General features: G+C 38.8%; 1 protein-coding gene across 3 annotated transcripts in view; it reads right to left on the minus strand.

Moving 5' to 3' along the window:
• The window catches only part of NSD3 (nuclear receptor binding SET domain protein 3), a 111578-nt gene that overhangs the window by 88911 nt on the left and 1073 nt on the right, over window positions 1–21594 (minus strand). The window lies entirely within an intron of this gene.

Here is a 21594-nt window from a genome sequence, read left to right on the forward strand (position 1 = left end):
TTGACCCAGTGATCCCACTTCTAGGAATATATCCTAAGAAAACCGAAACACCAATCAGAAAGAATGTATGCACCCCTATGTTCATAGCAGCCCAATTTACAATAGCTAAGATCTGGAAACAGCCCAAGTGCCCATCAGTAGATAAGTGAATAAAAAAGCTGTGGTACATTTATACCATGGAATACTATGCAACAGCAAAAAAGAAGAATCTCTTACCCTTTGAGACAGCATGGAGGGACCTGGAAAATATTATGCTAAGTTAAATGTCAGTCAGAGAAAGACAAGTATCCCATGATCTCACTCACATGTGGAATCTAAGTAACAAAATAAACTGATGAACGAATGATCCAGAGACATGAAAGCATGGAACAGAGTGTGGAATCTTGGAGGGAAGGTGGGGGAGGGTTGGTGGGTGGGAGTTAATCAAGATACCCTGTTATTTTTAAAAAACAACAAAACAAAACAGAAGGCAGCAGGAAAAGAGGAAGGCCAAATTTGAGATGGATTGATTCCATAACAGAAGCCACAGGCGTGAGTCTACCAGAGCTGAGCTGAGCAGAGCTGTTCAGGAGAGAACACTGTTGACATCACTCATTCATAGGGTCGCCTGACTCAAAGCACAGTTAACACACACACACACACACACACACACACACACACACACACACGAGATGAATATTTTTAGAGTCCAAACATACACATTTAAAAATCAGCAAATACTAATTGCTATTAAGTATGAACAGGATGCAAATTACACTAAAAAAAAAAAAATCAATATTCTTCCAGAGCAGGCCTTTCTACATTTTAACAACAAAAATTTTGGGTGAGGGTAGGGTTATGAAAAAAAAAAATCAACCACTCGGTTCTAAGAACTTGACCACGCCTAAAGAGTACCAAAAAGGAAATGAACAACAATGTTTACCTTTTAATCACTAAAAGCAGCTAGAATTGATAGTATCTAATCTACCTCTGCTATAGACCAAAAGCAATAACTGAATTTGGTACAGTGACTACACAACTCTATGTCAATCTTTGAAACAAAAAGGATCCTGCTTGGAAATCTTTGTCAAGGAAATACAAACAACATTACAAATGTTAGCAGTTGTTCCATTTGTCTTCAGATGATCTTATCCTTTGAGGGGACAAAAACCATATCAGATTACAATATTTGCCATTTTATCCACAAACAAAAGAAAGCACTTTTAACAGCATCCAAGTGCTATACAGTTGCTAGTTACAATTATCCATAAAAGTTTTAACCACAGTGGTATAGAAGCTAATTATTTCTGAATAAAATTTGAGCATTTTCTTCCCCCAAATTTGTTTAATTCCCATAGTAATACAGATGCTTGGACTTCTGAGACTTTGAGACCATTGTGTAATGATATTAACTCTAGAGATACTTAACAAATTTTTAGTTTCCTTATTACTTTTTAAAATATATATTTTTATTGATTTCAGAGAGGAAGAGAGAGGGAGAGAGAGAATCATTGATTGGCTGCCTCCTGAACGCCCCACACTGGGGATCGAGCCCACATCCCGGGCATGTGCCCTGATGGGGAATCGAACTGCGAACTCCTGGTTCACAGGTCAACACTCAACCACTGAGTAACACTGGTTGGGCCTTATTACTTTTTAAATGAAAATCTGAGTCAAAATTATAAGGTTTGAAAAGGTGGCTTGACAAACTTTTGAATCATTTAAAGTGGTTTACATTCTGGTTGAGGCTTTTTGAAAGATTAATGCTATGGGGAAAACATTTTCTTTTCTGAGCTATTTTCAGCATTTATATTAATAAAATATCAATTCTCCAAATGACAAAGGGCATATAGTATTTTAGTATGTTAAGTAAATGTTCTATATTAGTAAACCTTATCTGGGTATCTTGACTTAAAGGTACTTTCCGAGGTAGCCTTTTAAAAAGGACTCTAAGCTACTGACTAATTTCTACATTAAAGTGGAAAATCTGCTTGCTTTAAAAATAATTCAGGAGAGAATATATTCCCTTTATATTTTCACATGACTGTACTCACTTATCCACAAGACATAAAGCAATTCATGTCACTTTAATATAATCACTAACAGCATGCATCCAAATCAAAGTGCTCTCACTCTGTCTATATATAATAAACCCAAAAGGTATCAATAGAAGATATTCTTCTACAACAGGATTTGCTATAAGACATTTGCTCACTGAGGAACTAAGCAAAAGCATAAAATTGACCATTCTCTTCAATAAAATGTGGATTTGATGCTTAAACAATAAAAACAAAGCAGAAATAAATATTGGTGGTATTTACTCTTCTTCTTCCTTCTGTTAAGGCACAGTATTTTGTCATACTTTCTAAAAGACACAGTAATATTCCTACAGAATGCCCTGCTAATCTACCAATTTTACTCAATTTAAATAAGAATGTTCTCACAAAAGACTACATATTGTATATTTCCATTTATATGAAATGTCCAGGATAGGAAAATCTGTAGAGACAGAAAAAAGATTAGAGGCTGCCAGGGGCTAGAGGAGGGAGAAATGGAAGGTGATTGCCAATGGATATAGGATCTCTTTTTGTGGTGATGAAACCACAGAAATGTACCCTATAAAGGGTGAATTGTATAGTAATTATGTGTGAATTATAGCTTTTAAAAAATGCTCCAAAAGAAATCAAGAAAGCAGTTACATGTTTCTCAACAATAAAGTGCACAATATCCATTCAAAAAGTACTGGTGTCAACACAGACATTAAATGTACTTAAAATAAACTTTATACTTAAATAGCTACAGTAATTAAAATATGAGGTATTGGGCCTAATATATGGTGTTGGAAGATGATTTGACTTTGGGTGGTGGGCATACAATGCAATATACAGATCTTGTATACTAGAAATCTATGCCTGAAACCTGTATGATCCCTTTAACCAATGTCACCCCCAATACATTTAATTAAAAAATTAAATTAAGCCAGTAGTTGAATAGTGTGGGGGAAAATAAAGTCTGTAACACTAAGAAAAAAAAAAAAAAAAAAAAGCAAACCAGTAAAAATCAATCAATAAATAAATATTTTTAAAAACACACACATAAAAACAAAATATGAGGTACTGGTAAAGGAGCAAACAATGAAACAGAATAAGATCCTAGACAAAGACCAAGCCTATATAGGAATTTAGTATATAACAGAAGAACTAGATATTAGTGAGGAAAGGACAGAAGATTCAAAGAATGATACTAGAAAATGGCTTGCCAATATAGAAAAAAATTAGATCTTCACCATATAATATGCCAAACTCCAAGTGGTTTAAAGACCAAACATGAAAAGTAAAACTTAAAAACTTTTAAGAAAAAACAAAAACGTAAAACAAGAATACATCTTTACGAACTCAAGGTGAGGAAGGATTTCTTAAACAACACATAAAGAGTACGACCCAAAGGAAATAATAAACTCAACAGTATTAATTTTTAAAACTGTATGCCAAAAGACAACACAAACAAGTGTAAAGACAAGCCCCCAGACTGGGAGAAGATAAATACAATACATTAAAAAAAGCCAAGTTCTACCCCACAACTTTCAAAAAATATATATTTTATTGATTTTACAGAGAGGAAGGGAGAAGGACAGAGAATTAGAAACATTGATAAGAAACATCGATCAGCTGCCTCCTGCAAGCCCCCTATTGGGGATTGAACTCAGAACCAAGGTACATGCCCTTGACCAGAACTGAAACTGGGACCCTTCAGTCCACAGGCCAACACTCTATCCACTGAGCCAAACTAGTTAGGGCCCCTACCCAACTTTCTTGCAAATGTTCCCAATTTGTACTATGTTCATCAGTTCTGCCTTATCATTTCTCATCTGGATAAGAGCAACAGCTTCCAAAGTGTTCTGCCTGTTTCCGAAATTGTCCACCTCCAATCTGTTCTGTAGAGCACTAACAGAACTTAAAAAGAAAACAAACAAACAAACAAACAAACAAAAACCCCCACAAATTTAATAACCTCCCATGTCTCTCCATGCCTTAGCATAAAAATCCAAAATCAGAAGATCTTTCTTGATTTGGCCCCTGTGAACTTGTTCAGCCTCCTCTCCTGCTGCTTTAGCTTTCCCACCTTGCCCTCCACCAATCAAACATTTCCTCTCATCAACCACTCATCCTTTAAGAGTTTATTTAGATGTGTTAAAATATTCCAAGAAACTTTTCCAGATTGCCCCCTCACACATCACACACCCTCTGAAGGCAGGTCAAGTACCCTCTCCTGCTGGCATAGCCTTCTACCTCTACTCTACCATAGCACTTAATACAGTGTACAGGGCCATCTTGACCTAAAGGAACGGTGCACGTGTGTGTAAATGAACATGATCCTAAAACATCTGTAAGAAATAAAAGCAAAATACTTTATTACATCAATTCTGGATACCAGCTGCTGTCTGATAATTGCCCTCTCTAGGCTGAGGCAATGTTGGGCCAAGGTTCATGCCAGCTCCTCCCTCCTTCTCATTCTGCTGCTGCTAACTTTTGGGAAGGAGACCAAAGTCAGGCTGTCCCCATCCCAATCTAACACAGGCTTCTCTAATAAAATATTTATTGAACACCTATTATTTACCAGACACTGGACTAAGCACAAAAGTTATAGGGATGAAAATTTAGGCATGCTTCCTACAATCATACATTATTACTGGAGACAGGAAAGCAATAAAGGAAAAGTGCAGGAGATGAGGCTCAGAAATTGCTCCTGGTAAGGTTTGTTTATTCATTTCATATTGAGTGTCTGTATTATGTTTAATCCTAAGGACTAGAGATAAAAGATAAGCAACACAGAGGCCCTGCTGACAGAAAGGGACAAGTGCCCTGGATGACAAAAGAAAACTTTCGGGTTGAGAAGCTAGGGGATGTGAGAACAGAGAGGATGCAAGGGAGTTCCAACATTTCCAGCCTTAGGAAGCAAAAAGTCCTAACCTGTGAGAAGGGAGAGGAGTGTCTTCCCTACATTAAACTAAAAGCATTTTCAATTCCATTAAAAACTTTCTTGGCTTCTTAATATCACAGCTTCCAAATGATCTAGTTTATTAGAAAGGCCTTTCTTGATATGTTACAAAACCAAATTATAAGTAGTTAATGAAAGCACACAACTTAATTCAGGAAAATAAAAACAACTTAGATGCCAGAGAATATAGAAAGACTGAAGTTTATTTTGAGGACATAGGACTACTTCATCTCTGCATCCCCAGGCCAACTATAATACCTGGCACATTATCAATAAACGAATCAATCATAAACAGAATGGAGTACAATAGTTAAGGGGCCATAGGACTGGATTAACAACTGAAATCTACACTAATAAGAGTAACGTGCAAATTAACCATCACTCTGCTACACCAAGCCACGCCCACCAGCCAATCAGGAGTGAGTATGCAAATTAACCCAACCAAGATGGTGGCCAGCCACAGAGCTGGAGCAAGCAGGAGGCTTGGGTTGCCCCAGCAATGGAGGAAGCCAAGCTTCCGACCTGCCCTGGCCAGCCCTCGCCTCCGCTCAAGGCTACAAAGTTTCAATTATAGAAGATAAATAAATCCCAGATACCAGGGCCTCTGCTTGGGTCACCGGGGGCGTGGCCAGCCTGCAAACCACCACAGGCCCCTTGCCCAGGCTGCCCCACGCCCCAAGGGAACCCCTACCCTGATCCGGAACACCCTTTAGGGTAAACCAGCCGGCCCCCACCCGTGCACCAGGCCTCTATCCTACCTAATAAAAGAGTAATATGCAAATTGACCATCACTCCAACACACAAGATGGCTGCCCCATGTGGTCAAAGATGGCTGCCCCCATGTGGACACAAGATGGCCACCACAAGATGGCCAGCAGGGGAGGACAGTTGGGAGGGACCAGGCCTGCAAGGGAGGGCAGTTGAGGGCGATCAAGCCTGCAGGGAGGGCATTTAGGGGTGACCAGGCTGGCAGAGGAGGGAAGTTGGGGGCGACTGGGCCTGCAGGGAAGGGCAGCTGCAGGAGACCCAGGCCTGCAGGGGAGAGCAGTTGGGGGAGACCAGGCCTGCAGGGGAGGGCAGTTGGGGTGACCACGCTTGCAGGAGAGGGCAGTTAGGGGCACTCAGGCTGGCAGGGGAGCAGTTAGGCATCAATCAGGCTGGCAGGGGAGTGGTTAGGGGGTGATCATGCTGGCAGGCAGAAGCAGTTAGGGGCAATCAGGAAGGCAGGCAGGCGAGCAGTTGGGAGCCAGTAGTCCTGGGTTGTGAGATCCCAGTAGGGATCGGGCCTAAACGGGCAGTCGGACATCCCTTGAGGGGTCCCAGATTGGAGAGGGTGCAGGCTGGGCTGAGGGACACACCCTCCCCGTGCATGAATTTCGTGCACCGGGCCTCTAGTATTTAAATATGATGTAATTAGTATTGCTGAAATTCCATGGGCTGTTTGTTAACACTATGCATTTAGAACTAATTGTACAGATTTGCTTTTTCATTCTTAAGAAAGGCCATGAATAAAGCTAGAAAATATCTGCACTTTGATTATTTATATGTCCAACACAAAACCAAACTAGCAGAAGAAAGACTGGGTAGCTCAGAAGGTAAGCTTCCTCAGAGCTCAGGAATGAGCTGCTGAGAGCTAAAAAACCAACCACATTTTCTATGATGATTTTTCATATAAAGACAATAATAAACTTATTGGCCAAGCAAAAAAAAAAAAAGATTATGGGTCCTTTTATTACTAAAATATTTAAGATTTTCGATTCCTAACAACTGAAATCTCTGGGTCACATGAATTTTTGGCTGATTTTCACAAAAATATGTAGGGGAAGAGAAAATTTGCAGTGGTAAAGACAGCACTATAATAAGAACCACTTTTCAAAGTCTGTTCATTTAAAACATATAGTCGTTACAGTTAAAAAAGAAAAGCCCTTGTAACTATCCAAAAGAACTATATTAAGCCAGTATTTTTCTTAATGAATTACCTCTAAGTGGAAATTTATTTTACAAAAATAAAAAGGCTTTTGTTCACATCTTAAAACATTGTTTAGCTATTTTAAAATATGTGTAGCAATAGATAAGTAAAAATAAAGTCCTTTCTACACTTACCATGTTGGCATTTCAAAATCAGAATTCAACCACTCATCTATCTAATAATAGGGTAATATGTAAATTGGTTGGGATGCCATCACATAATGACCAATCAGCAGGCTGCCTGCACAGCAGGAGCCGGTGGGCAGGGACTTGCAGCATCAGTGGGTGGGGACTTGCGCCACCCGGGGACATGAGGCTCATGTCCCCGACCCCGGCAACGGGCCCAGGAATATGAGACTTGCATTCCCGCCTCCTGTGCCGGCCTGGGGACTTGAGGCTTGCATCCCCAACCCCGACAATGGGCCCGGGGACATGAGGCTCGCATCCCCGCCCCTGGCAACAGGACCTGGGACGTGAGGCTCGTGTCCCTGCCCCCTGCGCTGGCCTGGGGACTTGAGGCTTGCATCCCCACCCCTGGCAACAGGCCTGGGGATGTGAGGCTCACATCCCCACCCCCTGTGCTGGCCCAAGGACATGAGGTGCGCATCCCTGACCCCGTAAATGGGATCCCCAGGATGTGAGGCTCACATCCCCATCCCCAGCAACAGGCCCAGGGACATGAGGCTCGCATCCCTGCCCCCGGCAAAGGGCAAATAGCAGTATTAAAGTATTTCCTCTAATTAATTCCTTTTTAATGTGCATGAATTTTGTGTACCAGGCCACTAGTTTACTATAAGAAATATTTACTAGAAGAAAAATTTGATCTCCAACTACTCTCAGATAACTCAAACAAGTATCAGCCAAATATTGCTTATATCAGTTAAAGTGACTATGTCTGCTACACAGTGATGTTCATTCATAGATCATAAGTCAAAACAATACACTGGACAATAAGGACTTGGAAGTTCTCCTTTCTATTCCAACCAATGGCATACAAATGACTTTCAGTAAATTCCTTAATCTCTGCCCTAAGAGATTAGAAAATGAAGCTCAAAAACTGACCATGGATACATATTCTCATATCTGTGTCATTTTGTCAACTCTATTGCATTTTAAGTGGATAGGATTTAGTTAGTACATGTGTGTATGTCTGGACAAAAGATTTATTAAAATAAAAGAGTTCCCAGAGAAACATTTCTATTATGAAATCATAACTAGTCATCTTAAATTACTCAAATCAACATCACCAAGTAAATAATTCTCTAAGTAAATAATCAAAGGCTAAGTCTCACCTTGCCTATTCCCAGTCTCCAAGTGGCATGATACTCCAGATATATATCTTAGTCCTCATAGAGCCTCCCCCTTTTTTTTTTTTTTGGTTTTGTTTATGACATAGTTCATTAGTGAAGACCAACTATGTACCAGACCCTGTTCTACGTCCTAGGAAATCAAAGGAAAGAGATTCTGGTCTCATGAACAAGAAAATTTCAGACAATGGTAAGCTAATAAAACAGGGTAATACAATACAATGACAGGAGGCCACGTTGTTATAAAAAGGATTAATGGAATAAAAACCAGGAATTGATCATATAGAAAGACTGGAGGAAAAGAAGTGAAGACATAATCATCACACATGTCTTTTATTTTCTATCAAGTTCTCTTTGTTTCAGAGGCTTCTGAGGTATGGCTATAGTAAAATGATTTAAGTAATAGTTTTGTCAAGTATTCCATGTGATTTAAATAGCTTAAACTTTAAATATGTTTTTACTGATCTGAGAGAGAGAGAGAGATCAGATGCCTCCTGTACACATTCCAATTAGGGACTGAACCTGCAACCTAGGTATGTGCCCTGACTGAGAATTGAATTAGTGGCCTCTCACTGCATGGGACAACACCCAAACAATTGAGCTACACTGGCTAGGGCTAGAGCAACACTATTTTTAAAAGCATAACGGTACTACTCCAGAATCTGCTTAACTCTATTATTGTCACCCCAAGTATTTTCTGAAACTTACACATAAAATTTTTCTACTAAAAATGTGCTAAAAAAGGATAATGGTCAAGGATATTAAAATATCCTATATGAGGAAGTGACCTGCATGAAATGAAACACAATTACAAAATTCAAAAATCTATATCTGATTTTGGTAAACCAGAAACACTGTCACTAAATACAATCATATAATTTTCACTTGACTATGATTCCACCAAGTTACACACCATTTTAAGTTGCTTTGTCAATCTTATTTTTTCCTGACTAAACCACATTACTATTGAACTACCTGTATCAATATAAAACTTAATAGTAAAACACCCTATTTTCCTTATCTATTTGGCTTAACCTCAACTTTCTTCACTTTATTCTTGACCACACCCATCAAGAACAAACGTGGTGTTACCACTTGAAGAAAATTTACATTATTTTCCAATCCCTTACATCAAGGTACTCACAATGAAAATTACTACAAACTAAGTAACACATCAGTCATCCTGTTCTATTCACTATGAAACCTAGTAAACTAACAAGGTCATCCACATATTGTCTTACTTCTTTCCCCAAAACACTTAAGTTATAATAAAACTAGAGGCCCGGTGCATGAATTTGTGCATGGGTGGGGTCTCCCAGCCTGGCCAGTGGATCAGGGCCAGCCGGCTGGGTGGAGGGACCGCGGGAGGTTGGCCGACTAGGGGGAGAGACCATGGGAGGTTGGCTGTGGGAGCGCACTGACCACCAAGGGGCAGCTCCTGCATTGAGCGTCTGCCCCCTGGTGGTCAATGTGTTGTCATAGTGACCAGTTAACCTGTCGTTCGGTTGACGTTCAGTTGACCCGTCGTAAAGGTTGCTTAGGCTTTTATATATATAGATGTTTTCTCAGTTTGGTTCTTAAAACTTTGCAAATGTTCATATTTTACTTTCTTTTCCCTTGTAGTTTTCATTCCCCATAGCAAGATATAAAAATAGTGCATTATATGTATTTTTAAAGTACTAAGCAACTTATCATAATATCTAAAATAATATATACTAAGTTTATCTTTCCTGTAAAGACCAGGTTTTTTTGTTTCACCAGGTTTAGCACTTTAGTGTTTTAGGTTCAACTGTATTCAACATTTCATTTTAAAATAAGCAATAAAAGTCAGAACATAAGTAACTTCATACTATAAATTCAAAATTTACATTATCACCTATTTGCTTAATCAGAAGACTAAGTGTTGGTGAAGCTGTAGCCTTCATGCTGTTGTTATAACAACAGTGTAAGCAAATTTGGACTGGAAAGTTAACTTCATGTTTATACTTGTACCAGCACGAATTCTCTTAACAACTGAGAAACGCCCACATAACCCATGCAAACATTCTGATCATGCATTAGTTAACTTTCAACTTTTAAGTTCTATGAAAGTGAGTTTGAGTCAACTGAGTTTATTTCTTCACCCATTAAACATGCAACTAAAGATTAGTTCATTTTGCATGTATTCTTTTTCTTACATTAAAAAAAGTCATTTATTATCACCTACTCTATCGTACCTGAGATAAACCCCACGGTTATGACACTGCCACTGAACAAAGATCTAGGCACACTCTAGCACGTCTAATTTGGATCCCTATAACTCCAGAAAATAGTCATTTTCATCTCTATTTCAGAGACAAGAATTCTGAGCCTCAGTGGGGATAGGAACTCAGATTTCCTTGGCTCTTGGCCTACACTCCACTGACCACTGAGTTGAAAAAAAAAAATGTTTAATTAAACGTCTTATGGCAAATAGAACAACTGTCAGGGTAAAGGTCAGTTAGAGCAAAGCAAACCTCTCTTAAAAAAACAAAACCATACTTTGCAAATGGTAACAAGGTTGCAACAATTAATTATACAGGCATAGCATAATTTTTATAAACATTTTCTAAAACAAAGTAGTTCTAAATAAAATTTGAATGAAAAAATATATTTTAAATTGCATACAACACTCTCTCCATTGCAATGCAAACCATTGCATGGTACACTTTAAATGGGTAAATTGTATGGTATGTGATTTATTTCTCAATAAAACTTATTAAAAAAAACTTTCTGAAGAACAAATTGAAAATGTATGTCAAAAGCTTCTGAAATGTTCATTTTTTAAATATATTTTTACTGATTTCAGAGAGAAGGAGAAAGAGACAGACACATCAATGATGAGAGAGAATCAACCACTGAGCTACACCGGCCAGGCTGGAATGTTCATATTTCTAAAGTAATTTTACTTCCAGGAATTGACTATAATAAAATAATCAGTCATACAGTATTTTTTTTTAATGTGTAAAGATGTCTCAAACTATAATATCCCCAAGTTCTAACCTGCCTAAAATACCATCAACAGAAGAAGGGTAAACATTCTTTACAATGAAATGTTAACAATTTTTAAAACTACATTCTCAAAAAATTATTTCACAATAAAGCATGTCACAAAATAATATAAATGTACAATTCCAATTTATAAAGAAATACATATAATGTAGAGATAAGAAAAAAAAAAAACCATGAAGAATATAGAATAAAGTGTTAATATTAGTTACTTCCAGTTGGTAAGGTTTTAGGTGATTTTAAATGGTTTTCAATTTCTCTACAATAAAACATCCTTTCATAACTTAAACATAATAAATGTCATTTTTAAACTACTGGCCACTTTGGAAAGTGCAAATTTTCCATTAAAAGATATAAACTAACAGGGCCATCAACATTTCTTAGGGATATTATGTATGTGTGTGCATGTATGCAATATGTTTGCAATACCTTAACCTTAACCAACAATACCTCGGCCACCCAATAAAATTTCTTTTCTCTCTTTTTTTAAAAATATGCTTTTATTTCAGATAGGAAAGGAGAGGGAAAGAGACAGAAACATCGAAGAGAAAGAAACATTGATCAGATGCCTACTGTACACCTCCTACTGGGGATTGAGCCTGCAACCCTGGCATGTGCCCTGACCAGCAATCAAACCGGTGACCCCCTGGTGCATGGGACTACACTCAACTGAGCCATACCAGTGGGGCAAAAAAAACATATTCTAATGACCAATGCAAAATTGTGTAGGTGATAACAATACAGAAACCCTAAGATAACTTTTTCAGACACCAAGTAAACTACCTAATTTAGATTTAAAAAATAAGTATATCAATTCATGTTAGCTTCCACTTTTAGGAAAACTCAACATCTTTTCAGGGGGAAAATTAGTAAGGCATATCTTTAACCTTCAGTCAGAATAGAAAGGAATAACATTCTATTGCGTTACAGAAAGGAATTCAAGTTTTCAGTAAAGCACAGCAAGAAGTTTCTCACCACAATCAAACATGAAACACTACATCCTAATGTATCAGGATCCTGCAGAAATCATAAACACAAAGACAGCTTAAACTGACAAAATTATAATAACCAAATAAAGGCTTTAAATTTATGTATGTACAAGTGTTATAAAAATGTATTTCTCAAAGTCTACATTGCAGAGTTTTATGCAAATAGACTGTATGGGGGGGGGGCAACGCCAGGGGGGCACGAACTGTCAACTTTTTCTATCAAAATCCTTAAAAGTCAACATTGAACTTTTCCAAACATATTTAAAAAAATAGTCTAGAAAACCCAATCAAGTAAGTTTCTTCAGTTTCAAAAGAAATTTGGTTCACCTAGCCAAAATAGAGAAAAGGTAAGAATCCAGCAGAGGCTCAAAGGATGAAGAGTCAAACATAGATTGTCACTACTGATTACTTAATGTGAAAGCAAGAAAGTCAAACTTGTTTTTGTAAAATAAGATACTTAAGTTAGTAGATTATTAGCACTACTAGAGGCCTGGTGCATGGATTCGTGCACTGTTGGGGTCCCTCGGTCTGGCCTGCGGGGATCGGGCCAAAACCGGCTCTCTGACATCCCCCAAGGGGTCCCTAATTGCAAGAGGGAGGTTCTTGGGAGATGCACCCTGGAATTGGGCTGCCTCCTTTCTGGTTCCAGTGTGTCACCCAAACGGCAGCTGCTCGGCAGCTCTTGCGTCGAGCGTCGGCCCCCTGGTGGTCATTGCACGTCATAGCTACCTGTCAAACAGTCGGACAGTGGCTTAGGCTTTTCTATATATAGACTAGAGGCCTGGTGCACGAAATTCGTGCACAGGTCGGGGGGAGCACCTCAGCCAAGCCTGCACTCTTTCACAGTCTGAGGGCCCTACATTTTTAAAAAAATCACCCTGTACTTAATTTTCTTACTAACTCCTCCTTTTAAACTCCCCTCACTCTCACATTCTGTTTCTTCTTTTTATTTAACTATTTTCCTGGCCTCACCCCATTTTAGCATCCTTCTTTTTCCTGCTTTCTTTCCCTCCCTCCCTTTGAACCTCCCGCAGCCCCTCTTCCTCCCTCCCTCCTCCATTCTCTCCCTTCATTCCCTGTATCTGTCTCCTTCTTACTCCTCCTACCCTCCCCCCATTCACCTTTCCCTTGTGAGCCTGAACCCTTCCACCCTACCTCCTTCCCTATTATTACCCCCCATTCCCCTGCCATGTTCACTGGTTTCTCTTTTAAACCTTCCCCTGCTGGGACCTGCTTCCAGGCCCTCCTGAGCACACTTTGATATTAAAGCTTCCATTCGGGGGTGTTAACCTGCAGCCCAGGGCCCAGCCCTGACCAGGCCTTCACCACCCTCCTTTCCCCGGCCTCCCTGCTGCCATCCTTCTACCATTCCCTGCCCGGGACACCCCAACTTCTCGTCAACAAAGTACACTTAACGCGCCACCAACCTAACCCTGGCCAGTGTCTTTGGGGTCCAGCCCTTGGGGATGAAAGCAGTACCCTCCTTAGTGTCCGACTCCGCCCCAGCTAAGCTGTACCTCCCCTCACAGCGCAGGGCACCCGGCCCAGCGAGGGTGGCTGAGTCCCGCGTGGCCCAGGCGCTGCTGCCATAAAGCAGGAGTGCCTCCGCCAGGAAGCCCTCAGACTATCCACCCCTCCGTCCCAACGGCCTGCGCCCTCCTCCCACATCTGGGTGGGGCTCCCCACTCCACGCCGCCTGTGCTCTGCCCCCCCGCAGTCACCACCCCCTCCCGCATGCAACCCCGCATTTCCTTCCCTTTTCCATTCCTGCGTCTCTTTTTGTTCCCTTTCTAATTTGTTTCTTCTCCTCTTGGCCTGTCTGCATGCAGGCCTGCCTTCCTCTCCCTCTCCTTTCTTATCCCCTCCTATCATATCCTATCCTACCTGCCCCGAGCCTCGCAGCTGTCTGAGCAAGGGGCGGGATGCAGCCTGCCTATCAGTCGTTATGTGACGGCGTCCCAGACAATTTGCATATTCCTCTATTATTAGTATAGACAGGCAAATTTGACATGTTCTAAGCAAAAGTCTAAAAGATTAGAGTTTGCACATTAATCTAAAGCCAAGTCACTAAATCCTATAATAAAATGCAAAAGAGCCTGGCTGGCGTGGGCTTAGTGGTTGTGTGTTGACCTATGAACCAGGAGGTCACAGTTCAATTCACAGTTAGATTCCTGGTCAGGGCACAAGCCTGGGTTGCAGGCTCGATCCCCTATGTGGGGCGTGTAGGAGGTGGTTGATCAATGATTCTCTCTCATCATTAATGCTTCTATCTCCCTCTCCCTCTTCTTTCCTCTCTGAAATCAATTAAAAAATCTATTTTTGAATGCAAAAGAGATGAATTCTGAATAAATAGTACTTTGCATAAAATGGCATAATCTTGTAGGATTCAGAATTTTTTGTTGTTGCTAATCCTCGCCCAAGGATATTTTTTTCCATTGATTTTTAGAGAGAGTGGGAGGGAAGGAGGGAGGGAGGGAGGGAAAAAGAGGGGGGGAGGGGGTTGGAGGAAGAGGGAGAGGGAGGAAGAGCGAGAGAGAGAGCGAGAGCGAGAGCGAGAGCGAGAGAGAGAGAGAGAGAGAGAGAGAGATGTGAGAGGCACATAGATTGGTTGCCTCCCGGATGCACCTAGACTGGATGATCCTGCAACCCAGGTATGTGCCCTTGACCAGGAATCAAACCCAAGACCCTTAACGTGGGAGGGCCCTATGCTCTAACAACTTAGCTATACCAGCCAGGGCAGGATTCAGTATTATTTTTGTTCCACATTTATTAATAAAGCCCAAGGTTTCAAATCACTAAATGATTACACTAAATGCAAGCAAGTTGTTCCTTTTTAAAAATATATATATTTTATTGATTTTTTACAGAGAGGAAGGGAGAAGGATAGAGAGTTAGAAACATCGATAAGAGAAACATCGAGCCGAAACCGGTTTGGCTCGGTGGATAGAGCGTCGGCCTGCGGACTGAAAGGTCCCGGGTTCGATTCCGGTCAAGGGCATGTACCTTGGTTGCGGGCACGTCCTCAGTGGGAGGTGTGCAGGAGGCAGCTGATCGATGTTTCTCTCTCATTGATGTTTCTGGCTCTCTGTCCCTCTCCCTTCCTCTCTGTGAAATATCAATAAAATATATTTAAAAAAAAAAAAAAAAAAGAGAAACATCGATCAGCTGCCTCCTGCACACCTCCTACTGGGGATGTGCCGGCAACCAAGGTATGTGCCCTTGACCGGGATCGAACCTGGGACCTTCAGTCTGCAGGCCAACACTCTATCCACTGAGCCAAACTGGTTAGGGCAAGAAAGCTGTTCTTGTTTAATTGTCTAGATAATCCTTTTGATAACATACAAAAACTGGTCATTCAGTTTTTACATCTGCTGAATCCTCAGGGCTATTAATTTTTAGGTTATTTTTCAGCATACTTTTATTCCTAAAGTCCAAATACCAGGAAGGCAATACCAGCTACTCTAATGGGGCTATCTCTGCAGCTTTTCTTAAAGAGTTTATTACTTTGGTGGTAACTACATGTTCACTTTCTAATTATTTGTTTGTACTGTACATTCGGTTTTATGGTCTTTATAACATGTTTCACAGCTTAAAAGTTTTTTAAATGCTTATTTTTTTTTAATTTTTTTGGGTATTTTTTTGTTTTGTTTGTTTTAATGTACAGCTTTCTTAAGACTCCACAGCTAAGAGATGTCAGAAACACAAAACTCAATAGATGCAATACTATCTTGGCTATGGCCAAATGCCACTGCACAAGTCTCCATATGACACTTCTTAATTTTCTTCTTCATCTCAAATCAATTTGATGAGCTAAATTTTGCTTACCCACAAAATCTCAGGAAGCCACACAGTTCTTAAATTTAAAATATCTACTTACATTTCAAGAACCTTGAATATAAGTTATACCAAAATAAGAAATAGCATGTTCTATGGCAGAAAAATGCTCTATCCTTACATTAAAAATTAATGTTTAATTGTCTATCAAGGTAAGGATAAGCAGGCTATGAAGAAAAAGTCAAGAAACACACACCCACATATATATTTTTAAGCTTCTAAAAAGTATTCAGACTGAAATCTGAAAATCTAATTATACTTAACATGACAGTCTATTAGGCCTCAGGAGTTCCTCAAGTCACTTAGGTGAAATAATTCTTGTGCTTTCTTACTTCACATCCAAAGGAAAAGAGCTGAGTTATTATGTGGGAATTCTATCCAACATTTCAGAAGGTATAATATAAACTCGAGGTATTATTATTAGATAATAATATATTTCTATGGTTAAAAATGGAAACTATGAATATAAAAAATTTTCATTTTCATTTTCACTTTCTCCTCATTACAGCCCTAAATCTAGATGAAAAAGGGAACCTAGTAAGGAAAGAGTTATCATTTGTAGATGAATCAACTATGACACAGATTCACATTGAAATTTAAAAATAAGCCAAGAACCCATTTTCAAATTCAAAATCTTGTCAATAAACAGATGTACTTTAGGAGTAACAACACACATCCATCTAGTAAAAAACTGAACATTCTCTAAATTCACAAAACTGAAAATATGCCTTTAACCTTCTGTTCATGCCACACTATAGAGGCACGACATGAAACAGAAGTGTTTAAAGGTACTTATTAAGCACTTAGTAAGGTCAACAATAAAAACCAAAAACAAAACTTGGTAAGCTTTTAAAAAAGTGTGTTAGGTAGCCATTGTATAATCATTTTTTTAAATTTACCATTATTAATATTTATAAAAAGATTAGCTTGAAGAAATAAAGCTCATCATTCATTGAAAACTCAAACGCTGGACATATTTATTAACAAAGGAATAAATCACCTTAGCTGCTCTTTCAAATATGACAGACTCCACTTAAAGTAAAACTAAACACAGCATTTCATCAAGAAGCAGACTTTATGGATACTAAATTCTAAACCTTTTTAAAGCTTTAATGACTTTAATTTTTTAAGTGTCTAAAATAGACTACCTTGCCATAACCGGTTTGGCTCAGTGGATAGAGCATCAGCCTGCAGACTGAAGGGTCCCAGGTTCGATTCCGGTCAAGGGCATGTACCTTGATTGCGGGCACATCCCCGGTGGGGAGTGTACAGGAGGCAGCTGATGGATGTTTCTCTCTCATCGATGTTTCTAACTCTCTATCCCTCTCCCTTCCTCTCTGTAAAAAATCAGTAAAATATATTTAAAAATAAATAAAATAAAATAGACTACCTTTTCGTTTTTTAAAGAACCCAATAAAAACCCATGATAACTTATTTTCTTCCTGATAGACAAAAGTAATAAATAATAATCAACAGTACCTGCTAAGATTTTTAAAAAACTTTTCAATGAGGTATTTTTAGTTCATTTTTAAAAATTTACCAGTGTCTCATTTTTCTTTCCAAGTTGTTTTGCAGGACCATAATGGACCTCTTATTTTTTTATTTCATTGCTATCTTATTTCATTGCTAATTTTATTAAAATAGGAAAAATTCTGCCCCAAACCACTTCATTACACAAAACACAAACTTCCAAATACTTGGACATGCCTGGCTGGTGTGGCTCATGGTTTGATTCCCACTGAGGCACACGCCCAGGTTGCAGGCTCCATCCCTAGTGCAGGGTGTAAGGGGCATGCAGGAGACAGCCAATCAATGATTTTCTCTCATAATTGCTGTTCCTATTTCCTTTCCCCTCTGAAATCAATAAAAATATATATTTTTAAAAAAGATATTTGGACATGATTAATTTATGTATGCAAAAATATTCTGTGCATATGCTATATGTAAAACATAGTAAATATGAAAAAATAGAAGCATAATCCTTTAGCTCACTACAACTTAATCCTCTAGCATTCATTATATTAAATGTGCTTAAGCTTGAGAATTCCCCCTCACCTTGAGCTTTCACAGAAAGCTCAAATACTTTCATAATAATGATGTAATGTGATGTGGTGTAAAGAGCCAGGTAACAGGATGTCTCCAAAGCCTCAGTTTTCTCTCTTGTAAAATAAAATAGCTGTACTGTATCTCTTTTCTACTTAAATAGGCTGTTAGGGACCTGCTCAATGACTTATAAGAGCAAAAACCTGTTAACACACTAATGTGAACCAACATTCCAAACAATGAAATACTATATGACCTTTAAAAAAAATGCTATAGATTCATAAGTGCTCATTTAGAAGGATGTCCCAGATAGCCTGCTAAAACAAAAATGCAAAATGCAGATAGTATGGCCCAATTTATATGCACTTTAAGACAGATATACATGTATGTACAGAAATATTCTAGGACACACAAGAAACCTCAAATGATCATCAGTGGGAAATAGGAGAACTCTTTTAAACCTCTTAGTCTTTTATAATAATTGAAAAAAAATAATGAACATGTAATACTTTAGTGAATTTTTAAAAAACCTAAAAGTAAAAACCGCCGAAACCGGTTTGGCTCAGTGGATAGAGCGTCGGCCTGCGGACTGAAGGGTCCTGGGTTCGATTCCGGTCAAGGGCATGTACCTTGGTTGCGGGCACATCCCCAGTGGGAGGTGTGCTGGAGGCAGCTGATCGATGTTTCTCTCTCATCGATGTTTCTAGCTCTCTATCCCTCTCCCTTCCTCTCTGTAAAATACCAATAAAATATATTTAAAAAAAAATAAAAAAATAAAAGTAAAAATCTACTGATTCAGGTTATATAATTAGAAAAGACGTGAGTTCAAATACTGGTTTTGCTATTTACTGTGTGTAATGTTGTTAAGCTACTTAAACCTCAATTTTCCCATTTGTAAAAGGGAGTTAATAGTACTAACCTCACACAACTGTCTGGAGGGTAAAGAAAACGATGCATGTAAGACACTCAGCATAGCATATTTTAAGAGGACAACTATCATCAACTATAACTATGATTATTGTGAATGTTATTATAAACTCCATAAACTGAGAGTATTTAGAATCAGATTTGACAGTTCACTCAAGAATGATCAATCTCAAAGACAACCAATTTCCTTAACCAAAACTCAAAACACATTCAACCGGGTCCACATAAGAGCATATTTATTAATTTAAAGTTAAAAAAAAAAAAAGCCCTCACAGCCCTGGCCGGTTTGCTCAGTGGTCAAAGCATTGGCCCATGCACCAAAGGGGCCACGTTCAATTCCCAGGGTCACAGGTTCTTGATCCCTGGCCCTTGTTGGGGCTTCTGGGAAAGGAAACCAATCTATGTCTCTCTGTCTCTCCCACCCTCCCTCCCTTCCATTCTCTCTAAAAAGCAATGGAAAAAAATATCCTTGGGTGAGGATTTAAAAAAAAAAAAAAGCTCTCACAGGTAGCAGGTGGGCTGATGGATATGGTAATCAGAGTAAAGTTTGGGTTTTAATTAAGTATTATCTAACTAGAATAGTCTTCTTCATTATACCGATACCTATCCAAGATACCAAACTACTCATGACATGACAACTGGGCAAGGGACCCTGATCTTTACAAAATGCTGCATACATAGGAATACACTTTATTTTTAGTAATTCAAGTTGCCAATGTGAGTTATTTATTTTAATATGCAATTTTCATTTTCCTAAAAATGTATGGCACTAATAGTTCATGCACATAATTTGCAATTTAATTACAAATAACATGTCAAATGAGTGAAAATATAAAAATGCAATCTGCATAAAAATAAATTCCAAAAAAAGCTTACTGAATGGCTTTTTGAGTGAAACTTTTTCTCAAAAATTTGGGCTTAATTCTATCAAATAAAAATACTCCCAAGTTGTAAACCTGGCCTTTATACTAAACGCACTCTCACAAAGTACCACTCTAACAATATTCAATTTCATTTTTTTTTAAAGATCAAGAACACATCCTAAACTTCTATATAAAAACTGAAAAAATGTTGCATTAAGGTAGATTAAATCAATTTGGGCCATTATATTACAATTTTAACAAGCCTTCCTGGTATTAACGAACAGTTTCAATATGGACATGATTAATTAAAGTTTAGAATACTCCAATTATGATTATAAAACAAGAGGTCACACACATTTAATCCTTTCCAATATGAAAATAAGAGTCTCCACCTAATTTATCTACTGTAAATTTGTCAGGATTTAAACTGAATTTCATAGCACACAAATAATTACATTTGAATATACTGAGGAGTTACTGTAGCTTTCCTGAGAGTAACCTAAAGTTCCCACCAAAAATATTGGCACTTCAATGAGGCTCTGAGAACTGCATGCCTACTTCATAGATTATTGCAGTATGCTGAACTGGTGTTGAAGCTTGTATTAAGCTAGCTACATGAAAGTGAAGGAGAACAGCGTTTATAAAAAAAAAGAAAGAAAATGCTTCTTAACCTATAAGCAAGAGCTATCAGAAACACACATTTAAAAATTCTACACACATTTTCTAATATTCAAAATACAGCAAGCAGATAATCTATGACAAGCAGATCTTCCTATTCCTTCTCACCCCCACACAATGCTTTGCCAAGAGCACAAGTCCAAGTAAAATAACCGATGCAATTTCCTTGTTTACTTAAAGAATTGCAGAAAACATGTTGACTGCTTCCGAGGCCTCTGAAGCCAATGAATATTTAAAAGATCTTTCATGGTCATGTTTGAAATAAGAGAGTACTAATGATTCCTTCAGCTAGTAAATATACAGTCTTAACTTTATTAAAAGGGTTAAATTTTACACTGCGGTTCATTAGCATGCCTAGTTTGCAACCAGAAGGAAGAGGGAAGGGGGTGGGGGGTGGGGGCAGCAAAACACACAAGATGGAAAACATCACTACCTCCTTTTGGTGGTTAAGAATAATTTTAAATGACCTCAAGATGGAAGCGAAGAGTTCATGAATAGAAAGAAAGGGGGTTAACCATCTGAAATGGCCCCTTCCAGATTCGTACTGATGTCGGAGAGAAAGAATTTATTTACACTGCAGTGCCTGGCAGCAAACATGGCTGCCCCTACCCCCTTTAAATCTGAAGAGTCTTCACTCCCTCACCAAGACCATCAAATTGTGGCCATGTCTCTCCCTGTCTTGCTACCATAACACTAACACTTCTCCCTCAAAATGGTAAAACCCACACCTCCCCATTTCACAACCACCATAACAGCATAACCACTTGCTTCTCTATTCTCCAGCCTTGAAAGAAAAGGCACAGAATACACACAAATAGAGGAACAAAAGGCTTTCCCTTCCTAACACTTTAATAACCCCCTTCCCCGTCTTTTCCTCCCACTCCGTGATGTTTGGTCGGCTAGTTCCCATCATTTTCAACATTCAGTTAATTTCCTTCCCTATCCCAAAACTAGGTCTTCCAGTTTCCTGAGTCTATTTTC

The sequence above is a fragment of the Plecotus auritus genome, assembly GCF_963455305.1.
Source record: "Plecotus auritus genome assembly, chromosome: 3".
NCBI classification, from domain to species: Eukaryota; Metazoa; Chordata; class Mammalia; order Chiroptera; family Vespertilionidae; genus Plecotus; species Plecotus auritus.